The sequence below is a fragment of the Amphiprion ocellaris genome, chromosome 18 (genome assembly GCF_022539595.1).
Source record: "Amphiprion ocellaris isolate individual 3 ecotype Okinawa chromosome 18, ASM2253959v1, whole genome shotgun sequence".
In the NCBI taxonomy this organism is placed as follows: domain Eukaryota; kingdom Metazoa; phylum Chordata; class Actinopteri; family Pomacentridae; genus Amphiprion; species Amphiprion ocellaris.
The window spans coordinates 7,667,576-7,694,877 of NC_072783.1; the positions used below are offsets into that span (position 1 = coordinate 7,667,576).

At 37.5% G+C, this 27,302-nt stretch overlaps 1 long non-coding RNA gene across 1 annotated transcript; it reads left to right on the plus strand.

Moving 5' to 3' along the window:
• The first annotated feature begins 300 nt into the window (after window positions 1-300).
• LOC129347340 (uncharacterized) lies at window positions 301-21,563 on the plus strand. Its single transcript, XR_008599392.1, has 4 exons — window positions 301-455; window positions 953-1,105; window positions 17,987-18,145; window positions 21,060-21,563. It is a non-coding gene; the product is annotated as an uncharacterized LOC129347340 (long non-coding RNA).
• Window positions 21,564-27,302: the final 5,739 nt, after the last annotated feature.

The window sequence follows — 27,302 nt, forward strand, 5'->3', positions numbered from 1 at the left end:
TTGGTTTTTGTGGTAATTTTGGATCTTTTTCTGGTGATTTTGCGTCTTTCTGTGGTGATCTTGTGACCCGGGTAGATAACTTCAGGTTATTAATAATGTGTTCTAGCCAGTATTTTGAGTTAGTCACTTAAATTGCATTTTCTCTCAGGGGAATTAGTACCTTAAATTGGCCACAAGGTGGTAGTAGGAGGCCATTATTGTCCTTAAGAGTGAATTTGATAAGTTTTCTTAGTGCGCGAAAAAATGCTAGGAGTGGCCATCTTACCGTAATACGCCATCTTTTCTTTCTCTTGCCGCACCCAGTTCTGTGTGGATGCTACGCTCGAGCTAGAGCTGGATTTACTTAGAAAACAAACCATAGAAGAGGTATTTTGACACAAAAGTTAACTGCAGACATTACGGAAGTAGACAAGAATCATCAGACATCTTGGAACCACGTAGAAATCGATATTCCGGTGAGTTATGGGTGTTCTTCAAGGTTTTACCCTAGCATGCTAACGCTAGCAAAGTGAAGCTAAAAACTGTAGACTGTCTAAAAAAAACAGTATTAAATGGTTTTCTGTTGGTATCTGTTAACTGTTTCATGTGTTTACTGAGTTGTATGTTGCTACTTGAGTAATTCACTGTGTAAAATGAAGGATCTCCACTCAGTGCTGGCTAGTTAGATGCTGCATATGTTCAAATGCTAGAGTACATTTCATGCGGTTAGACTGAGTTACTGAGTCTTAGTATTGTGTTAAACTGTAAAATATGTTGCACTATCGGCTGTAGGCTGAGGGAAGGATGCATTTAGATTCAAAAGGTTATATTGTTCATCATGATATGTTGTATTGTTATGTGTACAGCCTGTTATGAGCCAAGAAGGGACTGGCAGAATGGCAACTTTATTGGAGTAAATGCATTGGACACTTGTTATGGATTGTATGAGTAATTGACCTGCACATCCGTGTAGGCTGTTTTTTTTTTTGAGGACTCTCTTCAGTGGGACTCTGATCTCCATCCATCTGCCACTGTGTGTTGATGTCCATCCACGTCCACATCTCCATCACGCTGGGATCGGCCATCACCTCGGACCGTCTCGTTGGACATTCATTATAAGGGGGAGGTAGGACCTTTTCCTGAGTGCACTCAAAACATATATATATATATATATATATATATATATATATGTTTGTTTTGTTGTCCAGAGGTTTGGGTTTGATTTTCCTGGCTGGCCAGTTTGTGGGTGAACAAAGACATTTTTTATCCTTGGAACTGTTGACGGATTTAATTGTGATTATCATCAACTGTCACTGGATACAATCTTCTGGTCATTTCAACATTCATGAGCTGAATTTTGTACAAGGGTTCAATATATTTCTTCCCTAAAATTCACAGTCTGTTGTCATTGTGTGTTTTTGGGGTGACTGTATTCTTAACAAAATTCCTTCCCGAACCAGAATTACACCTTAAGGTGTCAGAGCCGAAAGGGAGGGTTACAATTTAATGCCTTTTAACGGGCGCTTTGTGGTAATTTTGGTCCCGCTGTATTGGTTTTGCGTGTTTTTATGGTAATTTTTCTTATTTCTATGACGATTTAATGCCTTTTTGCAGCTGTTGTGTGCCATTTCGTGGTAATTTTCGTCCATTTGTGTTCGTTTTGTGTGTTTTTGTAGTAATTTTGCATCATTTTCTGGTGATTTTGCATCTTTCTGTGGCCATTTCACGTCTTTTTGTGGGCGTTTTGTGGTTATTTTGGTCCTTTTGTATTGGTTTTTGTGGTAATTTTAGATCAGTTTCTGTTGTTTTTACGTCTTTCTGTGGTGATTTAATACCTTTTTTTGGGGTATTTTGTGCTTTTTGTGGTAATTTTGGTCTTTCTGTGTTTGTTTTGTGTGTTTTGTGGTAATTTTGCACATTTTTCTGGTGTTCTTGCATCTTTCTGTGGTGATTTAATGTCTTTTTGTGGGTGTTTTGTGGTAATTTTGGTGCTCCTATATTGGTTTTGTGTGTTTTTGGGGTAATTTTGCACATTTTTCTGGTGTTTTTGCATCTTTCTGTGGTGATTTAATGCCTTTTTGTGGGTGTTTTGTGGTAATTTTGGTGCTCCTGTATTGGTTTTGTGTGTTTTTGGGGTAATTTTGCATCTTTCTCTGGTGGTTTTGCGTGTTTTTGTGGTTATTTTGCATCTTTTTGTGGTGATTTTGTGTGTTTTTGTGGTGGTTTTGCATTTTATGTTGGAATTTTGAGGTGATTTCTGAAAATACAACTATATCAACTGGTGTTTTTGCATCTTTCTGCGGCCATTTAATGCCTTTTTATGGGCATTTTGTGCAGTTTTGTCATAATTTTGCATAATTTTCTGGTGATTTTTGTATCTTTCTATGGTGATTTAATGACTTTTTGTGAGCATATTGTTGTAATTTTGGTCCCTCTGTATTGGTTCTGGACTGTTTTGTGGTAATTTTGCATCATTTTCTGGTGGTTATTGTGTTTTTCTGTTGCCATTTCATGTCTCTTTGCAGGCATTTTGTGGTAATTTTTGTCCCTCTGTATCGGTTTTCCATGTTTTTGTGGTAATTTTGCATAATTTTCTGGTGTTTCTGCATCTTTCTGTGGTGATTTAATGTCTTTTTCTGGGGCATTTTGTGCTTTTTGTCGTAATTTTGGGCCTTCTATATTGGTTTCGTGTGTTTTTATGTTAATTTTGCATCTTTTTCTGGTGATTTTGCATCTTTCTGTGGCAATTTAATGCCATTTTTGGGGTATTTAGTACTTTTCATGGTAATTTAAGTCTTTTACTGGTTTTGCATGTCATTGTGGTAATTTTGCATCATTTTCTGGTAATTTTTGTGTCTTTCTATGGCAGTTTAATTCCTTTTTGCAGCTGTTTTGTGGTAATTTTTGTCCTTCTGTATTGGTTTTGTGCTATTTTGTGGTAATTTTGCATAATATTCTGGTGATTTTGCGTCTTTCTGTGGTGATTCAGTGCCGTTTTGTGGGTGTTTTGCTGTAATTTTTTTGATCGCTATGTATTGGTTTTGTGTGTTTTTGTGGAAATTTTGTATCTTTTTCTGTTGATTTTGCGTCTTTCTGTGGTGATTTCATGCCTTTTTGTGGGCATTTTGCTTTAATTTCTCCTGTATTGCTTTTGCGTGTTTTTGTTGTGTTAAGTTGAATTCCATGAGCTCCAACACCAAACCTCAACAGTGAACATCAGGATGAGGTCATGAGGTTACCTGTACTCACCTGTACTCACCTGTATTCACCTGTATTTGTACCTGCTCTTGACGCTCCTCCAACCAATCAGAATCTGTCGCCTGATTTCAGAGTTTGGTGTCCGACTGTTCGTCTGCTGCATGTTGCTGTTAGCCTGCTAGCCTGCTAGCGTAGCGCTGCTCCAGAGACCATCTGGGCCACTTTAATAATTAAAACATCTGCATTGATCTGAGCAGAAGCTAAAGAGGCCTTCATCTGCATCTATCAGGACCAAAGGAAAGAAAGAAAAGAGGGAGAGGAGAGGTGAGGTGGAAACATGAAGACGGAAAAGAGGAAAAGACCAGAACAGGAATGGAGATGAGCTGGAGGAGAATAAAGCAGAGAGAGATGATAAGTCTTTATCCTCGGAGGTTTCCATCCCTCTGGATCAGACCCATTTCTGACTGAATCCAGAGGAGTGTTTTCCTAACAGCTCTTAAACTGCTGCTGCTTCTTCTTCTTTTTAAAGTAAAGAATCAGATCTCTGCAGCATAAAGAATCCTCCTCCTGAGTTAAATAATTTAAACCCCGCTGTGTTCAAACGTCTTCTCTCATTTCTGTTAACTGCTGACTGGGGAGAAAGTTTCCTTATCGAACATCTTCTGAGCCACAGAGCTGGAAATGCTGCTCCAGACCAGGATTTAGAGGAAAACTCAGTGAAAAATCATCATTTAGAGGGAAGTTTAATGATTTATTCTGACTGAAAAGGACTCTAGTGGACCTGTTCTCACCACTTTACAGAAAGACACCAAATCACCACAAAAGCAAAAAGTCATTAAATCGCCACAGAAAGACTCAAATTCACCAGTTAATGTAGTTGTATTTTCAGAAATGACCACAAAAAGATTCAAAACAGCTTCTAAAGGGGAAAAAAAATCACCACATACAAAGCCCTCATGCACACACAAAACCACCAGAAAAGGATGCAAAATGGCCACAATTCACACAAAAACACGCAAAACTACAATGAAGACACAATAACCAGACATAAGATCACTGAACACGAAGAACCACCACAAAAAGGCATAAATTCAACAAGACACGATGCAATGTCACCTCAAAAAGATTCAATATCACCCCCAAAAGATTCAATATCGCCCCCAAAAGATTCAATATCACCCCCAAAACATTCAATATCACCCCAAAAACATTCAATATCACCCCAAAAACATTCAATATCACCCCAAAAAGATTCAGTATCACCCCCAAAAGATTCAGTATCACCCCCAAAAGATTCAATATCACCCCCAAAAGATTCAATATCACCCCCAAAAGATTCAATATCACCCCCAAAACATTCAATATCACCCCCAAAACATTCAATATCACCCCAAAAACATTCAATATCACCCCAAAAAGATTCAGTATCACCCCCAAAAGATTCAGTATCACCCCCAAAAGATTCAATATCACCCCCAAAAACATTCAGTATCACCCCAAAAAGATTCAATATCACCCCAAAAATATTCAATGTCACCCCCAGAAGATTCAGTATCACCCCCAAAAGATTCAATATCACCCCCAAAAGATTCAATATCACCCCAAAAAGATTCAATATCACCCCAAAAATATTCAATATCACCCCCAGAAGATTCAGTATCACCCCCAAAAGATTCAATATCACCCCCAAAAACATTCAGTATCACCCCAAAAAGATTCAATATCACCCCAAAAATATTCAATATCACCCCCAGAAGATTCAGTATCACCCCCAAAAAGATTCAATATCACCCCCAAAAGATTCAATATCACCCCCAAAAGATTCAATATCACCCCAAAAACATTCAATATCACCCCAAAAAGATTCAGTATCACCCCCAAAAGATTCAATATCACCCCAAAAACATTCAGTATCACCCGGAAAAGATTCAATATCACCACAAAAAGATTCAACATCACCCCAAAAAGATTCAATATCACCCGGAAAAGATTCAATATCACCCCATAAACATTCAATATCACCCCGAAAAGATTCAGTATCACCCCGAAAAGATTCAATATCACTCTGAAAAGATTCAATATCACCCCCAAAAGATTCAATATCACCCCAAAAACATTCAATATGACCCCAAAGATTCAATGTCACCCCAAAAAACATTCAGTATCACCCCAAAAAGATTCAATATCACCCCAAAAAGATTCAATATCACCCCAAAAAAGATTCAATATCACCCCAAAAAGATTCAATATCACCCCAAAAAAGATTCAATATCACCCCAAAAAGATTCAACATCACCCCAAAAAGATTCAATATCACCCCAAAAAGATTCAATATCACCCCAAAAAAGATTCAATATCACCCCCAAAAGATTCAGTATCACCCCAAAAAGATTCAATATCACCCCCAAAAGATTCAATATCACCCCCAAAAGATTCAATATCACCCCAAAAAGATTCAACATCACCCCAAAAAGATTCAACATCACCCCAAAAAGATTCAATATCACCCCAAAAAGATTCAATATCACCCCAAAAAGATTCAATATCACCCCAAAAATATTCAATATCACCCCCAGAAGATTCAGTATCACCCCCAAAAGATTCAATATCACCCCCAAAAACATTCAGTATCACCCCAAAAAGATTCAATATCACCCCAAAAATATTCAATATCACCCCCAGAAGATTCAGTATCACCCCCAAAAGATTCAATATCACCCCCAAAAGATTCAATATCACCCCCAAAAGATTCAATATCACCCCAAAAACATTCAATATCACCCCAAAAAGATTCAGTATCACCCCCAAAAGATTCAATATCACCCCAAAAACATTCAGTATCACCCGGAAAAGATTCAATATCACCACAAAAAGATTCAACATCACCCCAAAAAGATTCAATATCACCCGGAAAAGATTCAATATCACCCCATAAACATTCAATATCACCCCGAAAAGATTCAGTATCACCCCGAAAAGATTCAATATCACTCTGAAAAGATTCAATATCACCCCCAAAAGATTCAATATCACCCCAAAAACATTCAATATGACCCCAAAGATTCAATGTCACCCCAAAAAACATTCAGTATCACCCCAAAAAGATTCAATATCACCCCAAAAAGATTCAATATCACCCCAAAAAAGATTCAATATCACCCCAAAAAGATTCAATATCACCCCAAAAAAGATTCAATATCACCCCAAAAAGATTCAACATCACCCCAAAAAGATTCAATATCACCCCAAAAAGATTCAATATCACCCCAAAAAAGATTCAGTATCACCCCCAAAAGATTCAGTATCACCCCAAAAAGATTCAATATCACCCCCAAAAGATTCAATATCACCCCCAAAAGATTCAATATCACCCCAAAAAGATTCAACATCACCCCAAAAAGATTCAACATCACCCCAAAAAGATTCAACATCACCCCAAAAAGATTCAATATCACCCGGAAAAGATTCAATATCACCCCATAAACATTCAATATCACCCCGAAAAGATTCAATATCACCCCGAAAAGATTCAATATCACTCCGAAAAGATTCAATATCACCCCCAAAAGATTCAATATCACCCCAAAAACATTCAATATGACCCCAAAGATTCAATATCACCCCAAAAAACATTCAGTATCACCCCAAAAAGATTCAATATCACCCCAAAAAGATTCAATATCACCCCAAAAAAGATTCAATATCACCCCAAAAAGATTCAATATCACCCCAAAAAGATTCAATATCACCCCAAAAAAGATTCAGTATCACCCCAAAAAGATTCAATATCACCCCAAAAGATTCATTGTCTCTTGGTGATCTTGCATCTTTCTGGTGGTTTTGTGTCAATTTTATGTCATTTTATGGAGATTTTGCATTTTTCTGGTGGTTTAGCATGTTTTTGGGATGATACTGTGTCTTTTTGTCATCATTTTGCATGTTTTCGTGCTGGTTTACTGACTTTTTGTTCTGACATTGAATCTTTTGTGGTGATTTTGCTTCTTTTTACGTTGATTTTGTGCGTTCATGAGGGTTTTGTATGGTTATGTGGTGGTTTTGCCCCCTTTAGTAGTGGTTTTGCATTTTTTGTTGTCATTTTGTGGTGATTTCTGAAAATACAGCGATACCAACTGGTGAGTTTGTGTCTTTTTCTGGTGATTTTGCATCTTTCTGTGGTGATTTAATGCTTTTTTGTGGTAATTTTCTTCAAAATGTTTAGCATTTGTTTGGTGGCAGATAAAATTGGTTAATGAATAGTTTTGGACATGGAGGTTTTTTTGTAAAAATGTAAAAAGAAACCAAAGAAAAGCAACAAAATAGAGTGATAAGTGTCTGTCTCACTCAGAAGAATGTTCTCTGTAAATCAACATTTTTCTGCCTTTATGACTGATAATAGAATAGATCTTTAGTATCATTTTAGAGCAGCATCAATGAAAGAACTCAACCAACCTGCTGACAGAAGAGACAAGAGAAGACGACTAAGACTAAAGCAGATGATTAGTGATTTTCTTTTATTGTGCTGGAAGCGACAGAAACATGATTTCCATCAACACTTTAGAGTTCAGGTCGACACCTTTAGTGGTTCCAGAATCTTCTAGATAACTGCTCGTCCACCCTGACGTTTCCTCTTCCTCCTGGACTTCTCGTCTTCGTCCTTGGGGAGTTTTTGTGTTGTTCTGTTTGATTTCCCTCTGCTCAGATCTCAATCTTCCCTCAATGTAGCGTCCCCGAGGACAACCGGAGGGAGTCTTTCCACCGAACGTTTTAGTTATTAGACGTCCGTCAGACCAGAGAGCCACTTACAGAAGGAAATGGAAGACGGATGTCGAGTTTGACTTCCTGTGTAGAAACACTGGGACGTTTCCTGATCATTACCAGCTTATTTTTGGTTCTGTGTGTTCACAGTGTTGCAGCGTTCAGACATTCAGACTTCACAGCAGAAAATTTAAACTGATTTTGTAGAAAATTGGCAGCAGAGAATGCAAATTAAAGCCACTTCTGTTGGGCAAACATGAGGAGTTGGTTCATTGAGTTAATCCTCTGAACCCAAAACCTGCCAGTGGATTTGGAAGGCGTGTTTTCTTTTTCAGAAATCACCCAAATTCCCCAATATATGAGCCAGAAACAGCAAAAACAGACAGAATTAGTGGACTTTTAGCTTTCTAGTGATCCTTGAATGTGGCCATTGTCTCAGAAAAAACACTGACGTCCAGAAAGTAACTTAAAAATGGTAAATATTATATGAATAATGAAGAGGAAACCTGGAGGAAACATGTTGTGTTTTGGTGAAAAATACCAGATCTGAAACAAACAGCTAGTTTGAAAGTTTTAAAAGACAAATTATCTTTTTAAAAATTGTCAGTGACACCATTTATCAGCCAGAAACTGTAAAAACAGAAAGAATTATCAGACGTGGTAGCACTGCTAATCTGCAATATATTTAAACCAACTAACCAGTTAAATCAAACTGAAGCATTTTGATTCATCAGCAGAGAGTTTTGTATGAATAAAATAAAAGTAGCATGGTTCAGAAACAGTGAACAGAGGAGCAGGTTGCTGGAGATACATTCAGTGTGGTGAAACATCTTTCTACAGATGATGAGCAGAGACTGAAATGTTGCTTAAAACTCGTACAAAATATCTTAAATTCACCTTTATGACTCAAATCTCGTTTAAAATGACAAATTTCCAGATATTTTCAGGAACTTTCAAGTAAATTTGGACCGTTTTGGAGTTATTTTGAACAATTATTGACTCAATTCGGACATTTTTTGAGTTACTGTAGACCAATTGTGAGTCATTTTGGACAAGTTTCAAATAATTTTGGACCATTTCAGACTGAAAATCAAAGCTACTGGATGAATAAATAAATGCAGCATGGCTCAGAAGCAGTGAACAGAGGAGCAGGTTGCTGGAGATACATTCAGCATAGTGAAACATCTTTCTACAGATGATGAATAGAGTAGAGAGGAAAAGCTTGGAGAGGAAACATGATATTTATATTTAAAGTGACTATAACATGGAAACCTGTCCAAAATGATTGAGAAAGTTGTCTAAAATGACACAGATTTCTCCTAAAAATTGAAAATGTCTAAATTTATCTGAATGTCTGGGAAAAAAAATGTCCAAAAGACTGAAAATTTGTCCAAAGTGGCTTAAACTTCTCAGAATTTTGAAAAGAAGGACACTTATCCAACATCACTGAGAAGTAGGAAAACCATGTTTGAAATGTGACGTTTTTCTAAAGGTGTCTTTTTGATGTGATTCTGTGTCTTTTCATGATGATTTTATACAGTGTTGTGGTGATTTCAGATCTTTTTGTGTGATTTTGTGTCTTATTCTGGTGATTTTGCATCTTTTTGTTGTGGTTTTGCACCTTTTTGAGGAACTTCTGCATGTTCTTGGTGTGATTTTCTGTCTTTTTGTGGAGATTTTGCATTTTTTCTGGTGGTTCTGTGTGTTTTTGTGGTAATTTACTAACTTTTTGAGGTGATGTTGGATTTTTTTGTAGGCATTTTGCATCTTTATGGTGATTTTCTGCCTTTTTGTGGTGGTTTTGCATCTTTCTGATGGTTTTGCACGTTTTGTGTCGATCTTGTGTTTTATTCTGGTAATTTTGCTTCTTAATTTGGTGATTATGCATCTTTTTGTGGCGCTTTCACAAGTTTTTGTGGTTATTTTTTGTCTAGAAGTTTTACGTCTTCATGGTGGTTTTGTATGTTGTGGTGATTTTGAGTCTTTTGGGATTTTCTTTGTTTTTCTCATGATTTAGGGTCTTTTTGCATCTTATTCTGTTCATTTTTTTGTCGTAATTCGGTGATTTTTTTGTGATTCTGTGTCTTTTCAGGAAGGTTTTGTGGTGATTTCATTTATTTTGTGGGGTTTTTGTGTCTGTGCAGGTGGTTTTGCACATTTTGAGGTGACTTTGTGTGTTATTCTGGTAATTTTGCTTCCTATTTTAGTGATTTTGTGTCTTTTTGTGGTGATTTTGTGGCGATTCCAAGCCTGAACATGGTGGTTTAGCATAATTTTGTGGTGATTTCATGTCTTTTTGTGGTGATTTTTTCTTATTCTGGTCATTTTTCATCTTAATTTGGTGATTTTGTTGTGATTTTGTGACTTTTCAGGATGATTTTGCATAGTTTTGTGGTACTTTCATATCATTTTGTGGGGATTCTGTGTCTTTTTGTGGTTATTTTTTGTCTGTGGTTTTATGTCTTCATGGTGGTTTTGTATGTTGTGGTGATTTAGAATCCTCTGTTGGGGTTTTCTTGTTTTTGTCATGATTTTATGGTGTTTTTGTGTCTTTTTCTGTTGATTTTGCATCATTGTGGCAATTTTATGTTTTATTCTGTTCATTTTTCATCTTAAGTTTGTGTCTTTTCAGGACGATTTTGCACATTTATGTGGCGATTTCCTAACTTTTTGTGTGGGCTTTATGTCTGTGCAGATGTATTTTGCATCTTTCGTGGTGATTTTTTGAGTTTTTCTGGCAATTTCAAACCTGAATATGGTAATTTTGTGGCGCTTTCACAAGGTTTTATGGTGATTTTTGCGTCTTTGTGTGGTGATTTTGTGTGTTATTCTGTAATTTTGCTTCTTATTTTGGTGATTTTGCATCTTCTTTAAGGGTTTTCCTTGTTTTTCTCATGATTTTATTGGGTTTTTGTGTCTTTTTCTTTTGATTTTGCATCGTTGTGGTGATTTTGTGTTTGATTTGTCTCTTTTGAAAATTATTTTCAGTGATTTTTCCAGTTTTTGTTGTTTCTGTTTGTTCTTGTTTGTTTTCAATGAGCAAATTAAAAATGTAGTCAAACGTGGACGTTTCAGTGGAACTAATTTCACAAACCTTCACATTATTAAACAATATATAACCCAACGTGTGGGATCAGTTCTTTTTCTTCTCACATGTCTTTTTCCACCATTTTTACCAGTTTTCCTGTTTACATTTTTACCATCTGACTGTGAAGCGCTTCAGTAATGTTTCTAAATCACAGTTCGATGAAGCGAATTCGAGGGAATAAAAGGCAGGAAGACGAACTGAATAAAGGGAGAAATGTCCAGAATAACGAGGGAGAACCTGAAAGAAGATCTAATGTGAGGAGCCCACAAAGAAAATAGAAAAGAGGAGCCGGAACAGAAGGAGGCTCTTTGAAATATTCATGGTCGGAGGCCGAGGTGACATCAAAAACATTCATTTCATGCTCGTTCCAACCTTTTCTCCACCACACAATAGTCAGAGTTCATGAATAAAGCATGACGACGAGTCTGGAGCCTCTGAGGACAGAAACCTCCGACTCTACAGGTGATCATCTCCTCACCTTCCTGTTCCTACTGATTTCAAACTGAATTCATTCACAACAGATAACAGCAGCCCTGGACATGTACTCTGCGGTGATTTTGCGACTTTTTGTGGTGATTTTGTGTCTTGTGGGAGTTTTGCAACTTTTTGTGATGGTTTTGCATCTTTTTGTGGGAATTTTGTGTCTTTTTGTGGTGATTTTGCGTCTTTGTGGGAATTTTGTGTCTTTGTGGTGATTTTGTGACTTTTTGTTGTGATTTTGCCTGTTTTTGTGGTGATTTTGCAACTTTTTGTGATGATTTTGCATCTTTTTGCGGTAATTTTGTGACTTTTGTGGTGATTTTGCATTTTTTTGTGGTGATTTTGTTTCTTTTTGTGGGAATTTTGTGTCTTTTTGTGGTGATTTTGTGACTTTTTGTTGTGATTTTGCCTCTTTTTGTGGTGATTTTGCAACTTTTTGTGATGATTTTGCATCTTTTTGCGGTGATTTTGTGACTTTTGTGGTGATTTTGCATTTTTTTTGTGGTGATTTTGTTTCTTTTTGTGGGAATTTTGCGACTTTTTGTGATGATTTTGCATCTTTTAGTGGGAATTTTGCGTCTTTTTGTGGTGATTTTTCGTCTTTGTGGGAATTTTGTGTGTTTTTGTGGTGATTTTGTGACTTTTTGTGGTGATTTTGCATCTTTCTGTGGTGATTTTGTGTCTTCCTGTGGTGATTTTGCATCTTTTTGTGGTGATTTTGTGTCTTTATGTGGTTATTTTGTGTCTTTTTGTGGTGATCTTGCGTCTTCTTATTGGGATTTTGTGGTTTTTTAGATTGATTTTGCACAGTTTTGTGGTGATTTCTAGGGTTGCAACAACGAATCGATAAAATCGATAATAATTGATTATTAAAAGCGTTGGCAACAAATTTCATTATCGATTCGTTGTGTCGCGCGATTCGTGCGTCACTCGCCATGTCGCGGAGCCGTTTACTTCACCTGCAGAGCTTTGTCAATGCTGGCTGACAGAAATAAAGTTTGGTTTTTTTTTTTTTTTTTTTTTTAAATAACTCCACCTGTAGAGCGAGTTGAACAGAGCGAAGTGGCGGCAAAGCGAAAGTAAATTCAGAGTAATTTCAACCAAACATGACCGACATGGAGAAAACAGTTAGACCGAAATCCTCAAAAGTGTGGCAGCATTTCACGCTTCACAAAACAAAAAACATGCGTAACATGCAAGCTTTACAAAAGTGATATGAGATGGAACAGGAGCACCACGATGATGATGCAGCACCTGAAATGCAACATGTCACCGATGAGGATGAAGGAACTCAACAGCAGGTAAGTCACTACAGTATCCTACGTTTGTTCTGTTTTACAGTGAGGAAACGTAACATTAGTCTCTCTGGTAGCTCTCCTGATGCTAGTGTTTGTTTGTTAGCTGATTAATGACAGTGATAGGACGTGTGTGTGTGTGTGTGTGTGTGTGTGTGTGTGTGTGTGTGTGTGTGTGTGTGTGTGTGTGTGTGTGTGTGTGTGTGTGTGTGTGTGTGTGTGTGTGTGTGTGTGTGTGTGTGTGTGAACCTTTTTATTTCACTTTAATCAGCTTAAGCAGGGTTTGAATATGCTTTATAAATAAACGTAACTTGCCCACAATGGTGATAATAATTTAAAGATTAAGCCTCAAGTTTTAATTTTTTCACAAAGTCTGAGTGAAGACACTGGTCTGTGTTGGAGTGAAGCAGGATGAACTGCATTTAGACCAAACAGGGGTGAAAGTAACTTATTACATCTACTCAATTTATATAATAAAGTATTTTTTATGGTGCTTGTCCTGTCTGTCTGTCTGTCTGTCTGTCTGTCTGTCTGTCTGTCTGTCTGTCTGTCTGTCTGTCTGTCTGTCTGTCTGTCTGTCTGTCTGTCTGTCTGTCTGTCTGTCTGTCTGTCTATATGTGTGTGTGTGTGTGTGTGCGCACTTTGTGTTTTGCTCTTTGGACTACTTACTTGCCTTAACCTAATACTGCAAATAAAACAAGATAATTACTGAGTTGTTGTAAATTGTGCTATAATACATACTCAAACTATACTATCTTTCTCATTTCATCAACAGCAAACAATGAGACGCTTCATGATGAGAAAGACATCATGTCCACCACAGCAAGCAGCTGTCTGACTGAGAGCATCCTCAACATGATGCTCACTGATATGAGGCTTCTGTCGATGGTTGAAGACGAAGGCTTCGCTACAGTGATATTATTTGCTCTGTCAGTCCAAATCTTCTCTTTCTGAATAAAGCAGCGGAAATTAAAAATGTGTTGTTTTTTTATCCGATTCATCGATTAATCGAAAAAATAATCGGCCGATTAATCGATTATTAAAATAATCGTTAGTTGCAGCCCTAGTGATTTCATGTCTTTTTATGTGGATTTTGTGTCTGTGCAGAAGGTTTTGTACGTTTTGTGATGATTTTCTGTCTAATTCTGGTGATTTTGCATCTTTTGTGATGATTTTATGTCTTTTCAGGGTGATTTTGCACAATTTGGTAGTGATTTTGTAACTTTCTGTGGTCATCTTATGTCTTTTCGTGCTTTATTGTGGTGATTTGGACTCTTTTGTGGTAATTTTACATCTTTTTGTGTGAATTTAGCATGTTTCTGCAATGATTTTGCATCTTTTTAATATGTTTTGAATGTTTTTACGATGATTTTGCATCTTTTTATGATGTTTTGCATGTTCGTACAATTTTTTTGCATGTTTCTGGGATGATTTTGCATTTTTTGTGGCAATATTCTGTCTTTTTGGTGTTTATAAACCTTAACATGGTGGTTTTGTGTGTCTTTTTGTGGTGATTATATGTCTTTCATGGCGACTGGTCATTTTGTGCTGATTTTGTTTCCTTTAATGGGGGGATTTTGCATCTTTTTTGTTGATTTTGCATCTTTTTGTGATGATTTTGCGTCGTTTTTTGGCGATTCCAAGCCTGAACATGGTGGTTTAGTGTAACTTTCTACATTTTTCTGATGATTTTGCATCTTCTTGTTTTGATTTTGTGTCCTTTTAGGACAATTTTGCACATTTTGTGGTGATTTTGCGTCTCATTCTGGTGATTTGACGTCGTTTTGTGGTGATTTTCTGGCGATTTCAAGCTTGAACATGGTGGTTTAGCGTAATTTTGTGAGTTTTTGTGATGATTTTGCGGCTCATTCTGGTGATTTGGCATCTTTTTGTGGTGATTTTGTGGTTTTCAGTATGGTTTTGCATGTTTCGTGTTGGCTTTGCATCTTCTTGTTGTGATTTGTTTCTTTTTGTGGTGAACATGGTGATGTAGCATAACTTTGTGATGCTTTTTGAGTTTTTGTTGTGATTTTGCGTCTTTTAAGGACGTCAGAAAAGACTTTGTTCCTCTTTTTGGCAGAATGAATGGATTGATGCTGATGGAGAACTTTTCTATTAATTAAAGTAACACTGGACGCTGACGACAAATGGATCTAGAGGCTGCAGCCCTGAATAGAACACATAATAAAACATAATAAATGGATGAGAGGGTGTAATATTTGCGGAGTTTTGGACTGTCCTGAGACTGAACACTGCTCCAGTTCATCTTTTGTATCTGTAGTTGTTGTCCAGAGGCTGAACGAGTACCAGAGAAACCCGAAAACCTCCATGAAATCGTTTCTGCTTGTTTGATTGACAAAGGACCGACCGCTCTGCTTTGTTTTTTACTGCGGGAGTCTCGGTCATGTTGTTTCCACTGAATGGAGTCCCCTCACAAACAGTGTTATTTATGATAATTACAGGGCTGTGATTCGCGTGGGAGTGATAAAAGATCGACTGTTTCGGCTGAGTCTCTCCTCCTGTGTCACGTTCGGTACTGTCTGGATCAATGGAGGCTCTGAGCTGTAATTTCTGCTGAACTGCCTCCATTTCTTGTCCCAGTAGACTGTCAGGGGTCGGTTTCTGAGCCACAACGCCAGGAAATATTCCTCAGAATTAAAGCCATTGATTCATTAAAGTCACATTATTGATATTAGTCATGTGCAGCATCTTAAACATTTAACAAACTTTAAACATGTCGTCATTCAGACAAACCTGCTCAGAACTTCATGGTTTTCGTCAAGTAAGTGTGTGAGTTCTCTAAAAATCAGTCAGCGAGTTGGTTTGTTGTCAGAAATGGTTTATAGGACGCAGAAAATCACAACGTGGTTCCTGTTGTCTCCAGTAACTTTATCAATGATCAGAGTTCTACCTTCAGGCTGGGAGTATTTCCAGAGTATCAGGTCCTTGAAGTCCATAGAGGAGAACATAGAGCGGTAGGTATACTCTAGAACTTTCTCCAGTTGTCAGTAGGTCTACTCTAGAACTTTCTCCAGTTGTCGGTAGGTCTACTCTAGAACTTTCTCCAGTTGTCGGTAGGTCTACTCTAGAACTTCCTCCAGGGGACGTTCTCCTTTCCTGCTTCCAGTCTTTAAGTTTAGTCTCACTTAGAACATTCCAGGTCCTTGAAGTCCATAGAGGTGGGTCCAGATTTATCACTTTTTAATGGACTTTTTCCATCATTTCTGAGCCTCAGAACTTCATCAGTCCAGCAGATAGACATATGACATTTAGGAGGAGAAACACATCTGAGTTCTTGGAGAAATTACTGCCATTTTGGACGAGGTTCAAGTATTTCTGGACAATCTTTGAGTAATTATCAAGATTTTTTTGTTATTATGGACACATTTGGACCACTGTTCCCTCTAAGATGCGTGTGCGCAATTGCGCACTGCTGACACGGTCTCCGCGCACAGAAAATCTGCGCTGCGCACAAAAAAAAAAAATCCAACCTAAATTGTAAATAAAATAAACACGTAACAATTCATTCTGTTCTATTTTTCAATGTGAGTCAGTGAGTGACCAGTGACTGGCTGCTGCAGCCGATGATGCGATTCACATACGTATTTACCGTAGACTGTATATAATGGTATTTACGCAGTTAATCAACGTCAGGCGTCCTTATGTGTAGCCATCGTTGTTCTCATAGATATGAATGAGTAGATAGGACATGCCCCTTTGAGCTGTGTGCTACAGCGAGGCTAAGCTAGTGGGGGAAATGTTTCAGTGCATTCCGTTGATGTAGATGGCGTGAAAATGGAAACAAGTATGCCGTCTCACTGTGCTGCATACAGTTACACACTGCGTCGTACGATTGAGACAAGGAAACTTGGAATGACTTTTCATAGATAAGAATAGTTTTTGGCTCTTTTTTCATTATGAAATCTTGTTGAGAGCTTCCAGTCTATGAGAGCTAACTAGTTAGCCACTAGCAAAACACTAAGGCGAGCTAGCAGCTTGACAACCAAATACTAGACGATTAATAGTAGCTGTAGTATAGTTGTACAAGCAGTAGTAGTAATACTAAAAGTACAAGCAGCAGTAGTAGTATAAACAGCTGTTAGAGTCGTAGAAGCAGTATCAGCATTTGTAATAGTATTACAAGTTGTAGTAGCAGTGCCAGTATCAGCAGCAGTAGTTCAATCAATCAAATCAATCAAAAATTTATTTGTAGAGCACTTTCCAACAACATAGAAGAAGACCAAAGTGCTTTCCAGACAGAATAATAAACAAAACAATGCAGTTTTTGATTACTATAAAACCATAAAACCCATAAAAACACAAAACTAAGAAAAGCATAAAACCATAAAAACCATAAAACAGTCCTAGGATTCGAAAGCACGTCTAAATAAATAGGTTTTCAATCTAGACTTAAAAAGCTGCAGGTTGGTAATAACGCGGAGCTCGAGTGGGAGTGCATTCCAGAGTCTTGGGGCAGCTACAGCAAAGCATCGATCACCCCACTGCTTATACCGGGACCTGGGCACATCCAGCACCATCTGCGTGGACGACCGGAGGGCTCTACTGGGGCGGTGGATGGTTAAAAGCTCCGATATGTATAAAGGAGCTAGGCCATGAAGGGCTTTAAAAACAAATGTTAAAATTTTAAACTCAATACGATGATGGACCGGGAGCCAATGGAGGGCGGAGAGGATGGGGGTGATGTGAGTGTGTCTGGATGTGCGGGTTAACAGACGGGCAGCTGCATTCTGAACCATTTGTAGTCGACGGAGTGACGATTGTGTGACACCAAAATAGAGAGCATTACAATAATCGATACAAGAACTGATAAAAGCATGAATGGCCTAGTAGTTAGTGTACTACCACTACTACTAGTAGTAGTCACATTGCTATTACTACCACCAATACTACCAATAGTAGCTATAAAGCCTAACTCATGTATATCCAGATTACCATCTATGTTCTTCCTCCAAACCCATTTTATGATTGGGATTACAGGCAGTTCTGTAGGACTGCTCTCAAATAATTGAAATGTTACGAAACAAGGTTATACTTATCAAATTAAATAGCTCTGGTCTCCAGTATATTGGCGAATTCAGTTCTTTGTACTTCATTTATTAGCATGATTTCTTTTTAATATGTTGTATACAGACTTAATTACTTCTCTGTCTACTTTTCTTACTCCATGTAGGTTTCCCAGAGACTATGGGTTGAGGAGGAATTGGAAGTTTGTCGGCTTAGACCTGGTGTCATTCCATCAGTGTTAAACTTCCCGGCTCATCTTGGAAGAGTACGTGCCAGAAAGACCACGACCAAGCAGCCTTGAGATCTTAGGCAGCGTCTCCCTGAGGTGGGTGTCAACAGTGTTCACAGTCAGGTCTGTGGTAATCCTGTCAAAAAACAAAACAGAAAAAAATCTAGATTATAAATCAACATGTAACCAAAGCACTCTGTGTATAACACCATAGTATAGGATGTACAGTGGGTACGGAAAGTATTCAGACCCCTTTAAATTTTCCACTCTTTGTTTCATTACAGCCATTTGCTAAAATCAAAAAAGTTCATTTTCTTTCTCATTAATGTACACTCAGCACCCTATCTTGACAGAAAAAAACTGAAATGTAGAAATTTTTGCAAATTTATTAAAAAAGAAAAACTGAAATATCACACGGTCATAAGTATTCAGACCCTTTGCTCAGTATTGAGTGGAAGCACCCTTTTGAGCTAGTACAGCCATGAGTCTTCTTGGGAATGATGCAACAAGTTTTTCACACCTGGATTTGGGGATCCTCTGCCATTCTTCCTTGCAGATCCTCTCCAGTTCTGTCAGGTTGGATGGTGAACGTTGGTGGACAGCCATTTTCAGATCTCTCCAGAGGTGCTCAATTGGGTTTAGGTCAGGGCTCTGGCTGGGCCAGTCAAGAATGGTCACAGAGTTGTTCCGAAGACACTCCTTTGTTATTTTAGCTGTGTGCTTAGGGTCATTGTCTTGTTGGAAGGTGAACCTTCGGCCCAGTCTGAGGTCCAGAGCACTCTGGAAGAGGTTTTCTTCCAGGATATCTCTGTACTTGACCGCATTCATCTTTCCTTCAATTGCAACCAGTCGTCCTGTCCCTGCAGCTGAAAAACAGCCCCATAGCATGATGCTGCCACCACCATGTTTCACTGTTGGGATGGTATTGGGCAGGTGATGAGCAATGCCTGGTTTTCTCCACACATACCGCTTAGAATTAACGCCAAAAGTTCAATCTTGGTCTCATCAGACCAGAGAATCTTATTTCTCATAGTCTGGAGTCCTTCATGTGTTTTTTGGCAAACTCTATGTGGGCTTTCATATGTCTTGCACTGAGGAGAGGCTTCCGTCGGGCCACTCTGCCATAAAGGCCCGACTGGTGGAGGGCTGCAGTGATAGTTGACTTTGTGGAACTTTCTCCCATCTCCCTGCTGCATCTCTGGAGCTCAGCCACGGTGATCTTTGGGTTCTTCTTTACCTCTCTCACCAAGGCTCTTCTCCCACGATTGCTCAGTTTGGCTGGACGGCCAGGTCTAGGAAGAGTTCTGGTTAGAGGTCGACCGATATGGGATTTTCAAAGGCCGATGCCGATACCGATTTTTAAAAAAATTTTCAGCCGATGGCCGATACCTAAAGCCGATTGGAGAAGCCGATTTTTAAGGCGATATCCTTTTTTTTTTTTTTAAAGCACATCGATTACAAAAGGCAATTTAAACACTAAAAGTATATACATGTATATATTACAAATAAAATACACTAGTAGAACTCTAACATTTATTGAACACAAAAAGTGAAAAAGTACAATAACATAAAAAAAATACTTAAAGTTTACAAAAAATACAATTAAAAAGTAACCTGAAAGTGGTTAGGGTTAGGCTTGTTGTTGCCTGGCTCACCCGCTCCGCTCATGCTCCGCTCTCTGAGTGCCGGGGGTCCTTCTAAGGGAAAAGCGGTCGCGGCAGCTGCCCGTACGGGTGCCTGATCACAAATCGGCTTCTTATTTGTAAAAATCGGCCGATGGCCGATTTTGGAAAAAGTCCATATATCGGCCCAAAACATCGGCCGGCCGATGTATCGGTCGACCTCTAGTTCTGGTCATCCCAAACTTCTTCCATTTAAGGATTATGGAGGCCACTGTGCTCTTAGGAACCTTGAGTGCTGCAGAATTTCTTTTGTAACCTTGGCCAGATCTGTGCCTTGCCACAATTCTGTCTCTGAGCTCCTTGGGTAGTTCATTCGACCTCATGATTCTCATTTGCTCTGACATGCACTGTGAGCTGTAAGGTCTTATATAGACAGGTGTGTGCCTTTCCTAATCAAGTCCAATCAGTTTAATTAAACACAGCTGGACTTCAATGAAGAAGTAGAACCATCTCAAGGAGGATCAGAAGAAATGGACCGCAGGTGAGTTAAATATGAGTGTCACAGTAAAGGGTCTGAATACTTATGACCGTGCGATATTTCAGTTTTTCTTTTTTAATAAATTTGCAAAAATTTCTACATTTCTGTTTTTTTCTGTCAAGATAGGGTGCTGAGTGTACATTAATGAGAAATAAAATGAACTTTTTTGATTTTAGCAAATGGCTGCAATGAAACAAAGAGTGGAAAATTTAACGGGGTCTGAATACTTTCCGTACTCACTGTAGTTCAGAAAACATCAAAGTATAGTATGCTTTACTCAAGAATTACATAGTATGGCCTGTAGTTCATAGTACAGCATGTTGGCAAGAAAAAAAAACAAAACATAGATTATTATGTGGTTCAAAAAGCGCAAAATGATAGGATGTTGCCTAAAATTGTCATGTATGATATGTGGTTCAAAAAATGTCATAGTGCAGTGTATTGTCAAAATAGTATGTAATTCAAGAAAACATCAGAGTATAATATGTCATCTAAAAAATGCAATAGAATAATAATTTCATTGCACAAGTAAAAGTATAGTAACTTTTAAAACTGTTCGAATTCTTATATGTTGCTAAAAAAAAACAAAAAAAAAACGTCAGTAATATGTCAATTAAAAAAGCCTATAGTATAGCGTGTCGCCCAACAAACATCATAGTATAGCATGTTGCTCTAAAAACGTCACAGTATAGCCTTTAGTCCACAGCTGTCAGTAGGTGAGGAGCAACACAAAAACAGTCCAAACGCTGGTTTCCAGAGGGTTAGACAAGAATTTATTTGAAAGAGGAAGTTTACAACAACACAACATGTGAGGGGGTTAAAAACGTTTTCCTTTGTGAACAATTCAAAGGTCCCTCTCTATCTCCCCACACATCCACCAACCACTGGAACACATCTCCAAAGTTCTGCCGGACCAGCTCAGCTTCCCCTCAGAAGAAGTGCTGCCACCTGCCAGAAGAAGGAGCCTTTTGAGAGGCAGCTGGCATCGTGATTGGACTGTACTTTGGTCTGTTCCAATCCAGCTTCAGCTCCAGAGACGGCAGGCGGGACGAGTCAACGGAGGCCGGGTGGACGAAGGCATGCAGCTGAGTACAATCCAGAAAACAACAGAGGAGGAGAGCAGCAGCCCAGAGCCAGAACAAACAGAGTAGCATCGTATGTCTCTTAGAAAACATCATAGTATAGCCTTTGGTATGAAAAAACGCCATCATATACATCGTATATTGTACAAATAACAAGTCAAAGCAAAGAGACATACAATGTAGAATTGTAGTAATTGTGGGCTGACTGATTTACTGATTATCAGTATTTTATTTTTTTACTGATTTATGGTAATAAATACATTTAAAAATGGCGCTACTTTGGCTCTGAACCTTTATCTACCTGTGGTCGCTCTGTCTTCTGGAGTGATTTGATTGGTTATACGTCACGAATAAAACTCCTTTAACTTAACATCTGTAAACAAAACAAAAATTTATCAACAAAGTTTTCTGTTAGAGTTTGTGTTCTTCTAAGTTTAACTCCGAGATTTTAAATACTTTCATTTACTGCAAATGAATATCTACTCCAAATGTCTCACTAATAATCATTATCAGCTTTAAAAACCCACAAAACACCCCTTTATACTCAACCACACTTAGTACAGTCCGGTTCCCCCTTCTATAAATCTGCTTGGAATCGTCCACTTCCTGTTTGTCAAAGTGGCCTTCTACCTGGACAGGATTTGTTGGAGCTCATGCAACAAACATTTTGGGTAACTGCACTTTAATATGGATGGATGACACTGAATTAGAGTCTGTTTTAATGAGTCTGAGTTAAGATGTGTAGCTGTCATTAAATAGGAAATTATTTCTCAGAATTCACAGAGAAAAGTCTGAAATGTTTGCTAGGTTAGCGTCCCACATGTTCTTTGGCTCAGCTAAAGCTAACTCTCTCCAACTTCTGGATCTTTTGAGTTGCTTGTTGTTAAAATATCTTGCTGTAGGTGCTGAAGCTCAGAAAGTCTGAGATGTTTGTTCAAAATAAGCTCATTCTCAAGTCTTCTCTGAACTGTCCTCTTTTGTTTGAACTTTCCCTAAACTTAGAAGTTAATGACAGAGCAGCACATCCAGACTCAGTCTCATTTATGTAGCGATTAAACTTCAGTGTCATTCATTGATGTTAAAGTGCAGTTTTTCAAATGTTTGTTGCACATGCTCCCGACCAAACCAGTCCAGGTGGAAGACGATGTGAAGAGAAAGCTCCAGAGGATGAATATCACACATTTACGTTGGAAATAAATGTCCTTTCATTTGACATTGTCATGCAAAAGTTGGATTTCCCTTTAATGATGTTCAAATCTTTGTTGAGTGTTTTGTTGATGTTGGTTTCTAAATGTTTTTTGACACTCGGTCCCAAAGATTAAAACCTTTTACGGCTCACAAGCTGCAACAATTCACACATTATCAACTATCTTTCTGACTAAACTAAGATAAAAAGTGAAAAACTGCCTGATTCCTGCATCATGAATCTTTTTGGTTTTTATGACAGTAAACTGAATATATTTGGGTTTGACATTTTATAAACCAAAACAAGAAATGAATTACTGGAGAAAACAATCAACAGATTAATGGTCAAAGAAAATGTGTTTTCCAACATATATGGCTGAATTACTCCAACATTACAAGATACATACAATTTGAATTCAATTTTATTTATATAACACCAAATACAGGTCAAATTGTCTCAAGACACTTTATTTTTATATTTTTTGTCATATTTATAATATGACAAAGTAAGAAATTTAAACCTCTTGACTAATCCAATTTATTATTTGGTTTTTAAGAGACTAATTGACAACTAAAATAACTTTCTCCACTAAAACTAATAAACATGAGGTCAAATAGAAGGAAGACTTTTAAATACTGCAGTCCCACAACGACAAGAATAAAGTTTGTCAAGAAAAACAAAATCTGCTGGTGGATTCCATTAAAGTCCTAATAAATGATAATAAAATGTGATACTAAAGGTTTGTGGTGCTAAAAATGTCCAAGTAAAGATATGAAGTTGAACATGTGGATGGAGGCTGATAAAAGTTGACCTCCCTTCATTTCTCTGGAGCGACTCCATGGATTTTATGGATGGTGGTTAAAGACCTGCTCTTCTAGTGGTCTTCCTTCTAGTCACTGTAAAAAGTCAGTCCATCCTGGCCGACTTCAACACCTCTTCATGACAACTTGTTCTGCCTCCGACCTGGTGGAAACTCCAGAAACTCGGGAAAACCCGTGGAGACTCGAAGAACTCGTGGAGACTCGAAGAACTCGTCGGGCGGGGGAAGGTGTGGGTGGGAGGTGGGGGGGTAGAGGGGGGAGGCCGCCACCCACCTCCCCGCCTAGTCTCCGCCCTGACTCCACCCAGGCCCCGCCTTGGCTCTGCCCATGTGGTCACTTCAGAAACTACGATGTCAAAGGGACGACGAATTTATTTCTTTTCATCTGATCTGTAGCTCAGTGAGTTAAGGATTTGCCTATGGAGCTGCAGGTCACTGGTTCAAGACCAGACCCTTCTTAAATTTTTATCAAAATCGTGACAAAGACAAACAAAGAAAACTGCCACTGGTGGGTCTTGAACCTGCGACCTTCCACTTGGTAGTCTCTCTTCTTATCCCCTGAGCTATTTGCTCAGATACTAATTCTTCTTTTTTTTGCGTATTTATCATCTATTTTTTGTCGTTTTCGAGGTTTTTTTTTTTAACTCGAGTCTCGACTCAACCGTTTTTCTCAGGAGGTTGGACTTCAGCCTTTGTGCTGGAGAGTTGAACCCTCAGTTCCAAGACTTTCCAAGCCTCCAGACCTCCCGAGTCCTTAGGACCTGAGCTTTCACACAGTCTGAGGGCTGAAATTTTCTAAGTCCCACAGTAGTTCTCTGTCAGATTGAACTTTCACACAGTCCAAGGACTGATGTCTTCTAAGTTCCTGAGTAGTTCTCTGTTAGTTTGAACCTTCAGACAGTCTGAGGGCTGATATCTTCTAAGTTCCTGAGTAGTTCTCTGTTAGTTTGAACCTTTCCATAGTCTGAGGACTGAAATTTTAAAAGTTTCTCAGTACTTCTCTGTTAGTTTGAACTTTCTGGTTAACAGAAGCCTTAAAACTTGTGACCATGAGTCTTGATTTCACATTTAGATCATCCATCTGAGTTCTTCTCAGACCTTCACCTGTGGGTTTTTTAGAAATCCTCAACAAACTTTGATTCTCTTCACTGAACAGTAAAGTTTGTGGAGGTCAGAAGGTAACATTAGTTTGATAAATGCCTTCAACTACTAGTAGACTTTATCTGGAAAGTAGTTTTCTGAAATGAGTTCTTAGTAAATCTGTCTACAATCAAACCAAGAACATAGAAAGAAGAAATGTTTGAAGAAACAACTTGATGTTTTTATTTCAGACTAGAAAACACTTTAAGATCTTTATCTGTTTTTGCTCTTTTTGATCGTTTTATTGTCCCTTCTGTTTAATTTGATCTTCTAAAATTTAACTGGTGTCTTTTCAAATGTTTTGTTTTTAATTTGATTCTTCTTAAATGTTTAGTTTTGCTCTTTTTTCACCTTTTATTCTTTTCTAATGTCTGATTTGATTTCCAAATGTTTTGTCTTTTTAATGTTTGTTTTTTCAAATGTTTTATCGGCTTCTTTGAGTTTTTTTTTCTTTCCCAATATTTAATGTTTCGATTAAATCTTTAAGGTTTTTCTTCTTAAATGTTTTACCACCTTTTAATGTTTAATTTTCTTTTTAAATGATTCATTGTATTTTCTGTTTAATTCCTATTTGAAGTTTTATTGTCTTTAAGATGTAATTTTCGAATTAAACATTTAATTTTTTAATTAAATGTTTTGTCTTTATAAAGGTTTAATAATCTAATGAAATGTTTTGCATTTTTTTTAAATGTTTAATATTCTTCTTGTTTAATTGTATTTTTTAAATGTTTAATTGTCGAAAATATTTTATCTGTAATTTTTAATATTTGTATTTTTAAATTTTTGTTTAATTTCATAATGACATGTTTTGTATCTTGTTGAATTATCTAATTCAATATTTTGTCTGTTTAATATAGTTAAACATTAAATACAATTAAATTCTATTAAACAGACAAAATATTGAATTAGATAATTCAACAAGATACATGTCATTATGAAATTAAACAAAATTTTAAAAATACAAATATTAAAAATTACAGATAAAATATTTTCGACAATTAAACATTTAAAAAATACAATTAAATAAGAAGAATATTAAACATTTAAAAAAATGCAAAACATTTCATTAGATTATTAAACCTTTAAAAAGACAAAACATTTAATTAAAAAATGAAATGTTTAATTCGAAAATTACATCTTAAATTTCTTAAATCTTTTTAATAATAAAACTTCTTAAAAGTTTTATTGTATTAATTTTTTTCCTTTAGTTGCTTTTTGTTATGTAGTTTATTTCTTTAATCTTCTTTCTATGTCAAGATTTTAACCCCAACCTTAAAAATGAAATAAACCCTTAAATCACAATGAAAATACTTCTGTTGTCACAGTAATGAGTTAGTCAATTATTCAGTTTATCAATTCAACTTTATTTGTTTAGCACCTTTCACACAGATGACAAAACTAAACAAGCAAAGAGAAAAAAAAACTATGCTAAAACTATGATTAAAAATCAAAAACATTTAAAAAAAAAAGATTTAACATGGTAATAAAATATGTTGTGTCCAGGGGATGGAGGGAGTTTATTGAAGTCTTCTTGGGCTCACATGGTAAATCATTTAAAATATAAACTTGATATTCAGTCTAAGGAAACTGGAAACTGTAGAGCGACAGAAGAACCAACAATATCTCCTGTTTTCTCCTTTAATGAGTCGACTCTTCTTGTGCTTTCAGACCAAAGAACTACAGACTCTTCACAACCTGCTCAAACTCTTGGTACAGGACCTCACCACACGGGTCAAGAAGGTTTCCTTCTCATTTCTACTCTGAAGATCACCTTCTCCTGCTCAAACTGCTGACAAATGTTTCTGCTGCTCTAAAGTCTGGTCTCCAGAACTTCCTAAAAACTCTCAAAGTCTCTTCTGCTGCAGGTTGCTTTGTAGAACTGTTGCAGAAAACCTCACTAAACCACATGGAGGGGCCTCAAGATAGTCGTCCAAATGAAACCATACAAAAACCAAACTAGCACAACCCAAACGCTAAAGTCTCCTGCAGCCTACCAGAGAACCTCTGAGAACAGAGAATCAGGACAGGAACTCTTACCTTCTGGACAACCAACGCTGGTTCACAAACAAGAATACAGAATGTGTCTGACCAAAAACCTCTGAAGACTCACTACAGCCAAGACAAAGACACAACTCAGCTGGACCAAATCCACTAATCACTGCACACATTAGCACCATGTGCTAACTGTGGCTAAAGAACCACATTTACCAAGACAACTATCCAGTACAAAGCCCTAAAACACACCAAGAAACACATTAAAGATGATTTTACTGCTGGAAGCTGCAAGCCAACGCCTAAACAACAAGCTAAAGCAATGGAGCCAAACCCGATTCAATGGTGAAGAGAAGCAGAGGAAATGTTTGTCTGCAGCTAAACAAAGCAGGAAGACACTGAGCTGCTCAGGTGTTCCTGATAACACCAAGCAGCCACCTGGACAGCCAATAGGAACACAGCTTCCTGGAAGTCCAGAGGGCTGGGTTAGTGAAGGAAATTTAATTTAAAGTTGAAGCAGAAAGTCAACAAAGAAAGTTGAAAACCACCTTCTGATACCTGAAATCTCTCAGTTTTCACACAAAGAACACCTGAACATGTCAAACTGGTTCCATAGTAGAACCATCATTGTAAAAACGTCATAGTATGGTGTGTTGCTCAAAAAACATTAGGACCCAGCTGTCAGGGGACAAACTTGTAAGAAACATGAGAACAGAGAGAACCCAACCAGTAGGTCACAGTTTATCATCCCCCAGTCATCTCCTGAAGTCCATATGGTGAGAGACATCAGTATCTGGTTGTTCATTTACCAGAGGATGCTTATAATCATGCTGATGTGGTCTGTACTCTACAGTATTTTAGTGACTCAATAAA